Genomic DNA, 5,064 nt, shown 5'->3' with positions numbered 1-5,064 from the left:
GTATAGAGTAAAAAGTACATCATTTTCTTTAGTAATGTAGTAAAGTAAAAGTACCCCCCCAAAAAATTATAGTAATGTACAGATACCCCAAAAAACTCTTTAAGTAGTACTTTAAAGTAGTTTTACTTCAGTACTTTACACCACTGCTAATCATTTAATATTTTCATTAGCCTACTTAGTAAATTAGAACATTTTGTATGAAGACATGATTTAGTGTGCCATTCTAACATCATCATGACCTTTGGAGATGGATTAACAATTCCAATAAGTGTAATCAGTCTTTGCTCTTTGCTGCAAAATTGCTTGCTTTGGTTGCTATCAGTCACTTTATAAAACCCTTGTTTCAAATTGTACCTTGAGAGACATCCCGTGGCATGTTCTAACATGAAAAACGACACTTATGAAATGACCCCTCCAGTTCAATTGTGGAGACGTTGCTCTCTATTCGGATCATTTAGATTAGAGTTAGCTGGTTCAGACTGGCTTTGTGTGTCTGCCTAAATGGGTAGCACATGATATTTTTGTGGACATAAACATGTGTTAATCTAATATGTATTCAGGAGTTAGAATCTAGTGGCTAAGATTTTCTCCTCTCTAGAGTTAGCAGTTACAACGATTACATCGAGCACATTCTAAGGTTATTCAAACAGTTAAAAGTAAAGTCTAATGAAATATGTAATGGTATTTCAAAAGTTATTATGACATGTGCAAAGGGAAATGTTTCAGGCTGATGCAATTTCTGTGACCAGCAGTCTAGAGCTCTAAGCGGTGTGCTAACAAGGCTGACTTGTCATTGCTCTGAGCTTGTTTTGTGTGCCTGGATGTGTTTTTACCAGCTGCAGCATGAGAATGCTGGTACAGCAGTCCCCTCTCCCAGTGGAACTGGGGCAACTATGACTGTGAGCTGTCATCATTAATCGAGGTGAATCTTGGGTAACTATCCCCCTCACCATTCACTGGTAGTTGATTTAATTCCCTTCACAGATCTTTCAGTCAATGGCATTAACTCCTGATATTATAGACCCATATAAGGCCCAAGATCTGAATCAACTCCTTGTTCTATAAAAACAGCTAATGCTGATGAGATTGATATCTCTTCCCTAAATAAATATTCAGCTACTTCACCCTCACAGGGGAATGAGATAATTAATATAGGCCTTAGTTTAGCTAATGAACAAATTAATACAGTTAAACAAAGGTCCAGTGAAATGCGGTAGCCACATCTTTCCAGAACATAAACCAAACAAACTGACAGGGAGGACTCTCCACTTCTTTCAACAGAAAGTTGTTGACTTGTGTGAGTTTAAGAACTAAGTGCACTAAAACAATATCACACAGGATGTGACTGTCTAGGTGGCAGCAGCTGTTTCAATTTTAGCAACACATGTACATTAATAATAAGTAGGATTGTGTTGAGATACAATATGTACAGTGCATTCGGAAAGTATTCAGACCCTTTGACTTTTTCCACATTTTGTTATGTTATAGCCTTATTCTAAAATTGATGAAATTGTATTTTTTCCTCAGCGATCTACACACTACCACATAATGACAAGGTTTTTAGACATTTTTGCACATTTATAAAACTTTAAAACAGAAATAACTTATTTACATTAGTATTCAGACCCTTTGTTATGAGACTCGTAATTGAGCTCAGGTGCATCCTGTTTCCAATGATCATCTTTGAGATGTTTCTACAACTTGATTGGAGTCCACCTGTCGTAAATTCAATTGATTGGACATGATTTGGAAAGGCACACATCTGTCTATATAATGTCCCACAGTTTATTTATTTTATCTAACCTTTATTTAACTAGGCAAGTCAGTTAAGAACAAATTCTTATTTACAATGATGGCCTACCAAAAGGCAAAAGGCCTTCTGCGGGGACGGGGGCCTGGGATTAAAAATGTAAAATAAATACAATATAAATATAGGACAAAGCACACATCACAACAAGAGAGACAACACCATCCTAAATAAAGAGAGACCTAAGACAACAACATAGCAAGGCAGCAACACATGACAACACAGCATGGTAACAACACAACATAACAACAACATGGTAGCAACACAAAACATGGGTACAAACATTGGGCACAGACAACAGCACAAAGGGCAAGGAGGTAGAGACAATACATCACACAAAGCAGCCACAACTGTCAGTAAGAGTGTCCATGATTGAGTCTTTGAATGAAGAGATTGCTGTCCAGTTTAAAACTGTCCAGTTTGAGTGTTTGTTGCAGCTCGTTCCAGTCGCTAGCTGCAGCAAACTGAAAAAAGGAGCGGACCAGGGAGGAGTGTGCTTTGGGGACATTTAACAGAATGTGACTGGCAGAACGGGTGTTGTATGTGGAGGATGAGGGCTGCAGTAGATATCTCAGATAGGGGGGAGTGAGGCCTAAGAGGGTTTTATAAATAAGCATCAACCAGTGGGTCTTGCGACGGGTATACAGAGATGACCAGTTTACAGAGGAGTATAGAGTGCAGTGATGTGTCCAATAAGGAGCATTGGTGAAAAATCTGATGGCCGAATGGTAAATAACACCTAGCCCCTCGAGAGCACCCTTACCTGCCGATCTATAAATGATGTCTCTGTAATCTAGCATGGTTAGGATGGTCATCTGAATCAGGTTTAGTTTGGCAGCAGGGGTGAAAGAGGAGGGATTACGATAGAGGAAACCAAGTCTAGATTTAACTTTAGCCTGCAGCTTTGATATGTGCTGAGAGAATGACAGTGCACCGTCTAGCCATACTCCCAAGTACTTGTATGAGGTGACTACCTCAAGCTCTAAACCCTCAGAGGTAGTAATAACACATGTGGGAAGAGGGGCATTCTTCTTACCAAACCACATGACCTTTGTTTTGGAGGTGTTCAGAACAAGGTAAGGGGAGAGAAAGCTTGTGGGAAAATAAGAAAGCTTTGTTAAAGAGCATTTAACACAAAGTCCGGGGAGCGGCCAGCTGAGTATAAGACTGTATCATCTGCATATAAATGGATGAGAGAGCTTCCTACTGCCTGAGCTATGTTGTTGGTGTAAATTGAGAAGAGCGTGGGGCCTAGGATTGAGCCTTGGGGTACTCCCTTGGTGACAGGCAATGGCTGAGACTGCAGATTTTCTGACTTTATACACTGCACTCTTTGAGAGAGGTAGATAGCTAACCATGCCAAAGACCCCTCAGAGACACCAATACTCTTTAGCCAGCCCACACAAATGGAATGGTCTACCGTATCAAAAGCTTTGGCCAAGTCAATAAAAATAGCAGCACAATATTGCTTAGACTCAAGGGCAATGGTGACATCATTGAGGACCTTTAAGGTTGCAGTGACACATCCATAACCTGAGTGGAAACCAGATTGCATACCCAAGAGAATACTATAGAGTAACTAACTTTGGCCTTCCGGATAGCCTGAGTCCACTTATTTCTCATTTGCCTGAATGAGAGCCAGTCAGCTTGAGTATGTGTGTGCAGAGACTTTCACCAAATGCAATTCTTGATGTGGAGTAACTCCACAAGATCACGGTCGAACCAGGGGCTGAACCTGTTTATAATTCTAATTTTCTTTATGGGGGCGTGTTTGTTAACAATGCCACTGAAAATATCAAAAAAGAAGGTCCAAGCATCTTCGACAGGGGGGATCAAACTGATTTTATACCATTTTACAAAGGCCAGTTCATGATGGAAGGCTTGCTCATTAAAGTTTTTTAGAAAGCGTCTATGACAAATCAGGACAAGTCGTTTCACTGAGCAGCCATTACGAACACAGGCTGTAAAACAGTGATCACTAAGGTAATTACGGTAAACACCAGACTGATACCTATCAGGATTATTTATGTTCTGATTGTTGATTTATGATAAGGTTTATTGCTCTAATGCTTTGCTAAATAGTTCTAGTCCTCTCCTGTGTTTTTTCTTGCTTTTTAAAGTGTTACCCAGTTTCCAATGTTTTAAAAGCTACATGCTAATGTATAGTACTGTCAAGGGGTTAAGAGTACAGACTGGTTGAGGAGGATATCTGAAGGGGGGGGGGGGGGGGGGGGGTCAAGGCCTTTGAACTCAGCAGGCTTGTTGCAATGACAGACATGGAAAATATTTAGACCTCACATGTTCCCATGAAGTAAACAGACGCTTTTCACACTCACACTCCCTGTAGGTCTCTCACTTCACCTCTCTTCTCTACCTCAACATTGTTGCTTAGGAGGCCAATAGTGTAAAAAGCTACTTTTGGCAATAAAACAAACTACTTTTAAAATCTTTAGATAGAATTACATTTACATAAATCTAAGTTGATTCGTAATATGCACAGGATACAATGGGGAGTAAATGCTTAACAGTGCAGTGCAGTGACAATACAAATAAAATAAAAACAACTCAATAACAGTCTTGTTTGTGTCTCAAAGACCCTTTTTCTGTAAAGGTCCAATGCAGCCATTTTTATCTCAAAATTAAATCATTTCTGGGAATCACCTTACTGTGATTGTTTTCTATTAAAATGGTCAAAAAGAAACAAAGCTAGCTTCTTAGCAAAGAGCAGTTTCTTAAGCAAGAATTTTGATAGGGCTGTCTGGGAGTGGTCTGAGTGGGGAGGGGAACACGGAAAACTACCTGTTATTGCCAGAGAGGTTTGGAACTCTATTTTTTTTTATTTGTCTATTAACTAACTGGCCAAAACTGTATCCCCACCAAAACAGGCCAAAATGTCATGCAGTGTTTCCAAACAGCTCCTACACTAAAGGCTTCAATTTTCTCTTAAAGTAACACCCAAATCTAACTGCCTGTAGCTCAGGACCTGAAGCAAGGATATGCATATTCTTGATACCATTTAAACGGAAACACTTTGAAGTTTGTGGAAATGTTAAATTAATGTAGGAGAATATTACCCATTAGATCTGGTAAAAGATAATACAAAGAAAAAACATGTTTGTTTTTTTGTACCATCATATTTGAAATGCAAGAGAAAGGCCATAATGTATTATTCCAGCCCAGGCGCAATTTAGATTTTGGCAACTAGATGGAAGGAACATTTAGACTGATCCAATGAACCATTGCATTTCTGTTCAAAC

The sequence above is a fragment of the Oncorhynchus mykiss genome, chromosome 31 (genome assembly GCF_013265735.2).
Source record: "Oncorhynchus mykiss isolate Arlee chromosome 31, USDA_OmykA_1.1, whole genome shotgun sequence".
Lineage (NCBI taxonomy): Eukaryota > Metazoa > Chordata > Actinopteri > Salmoniformes > Salmonidae > Oncorhynchus > Oncorhynchus mykiss.
Note: the sequence above shows the minus strand (reverse complement) of the source record.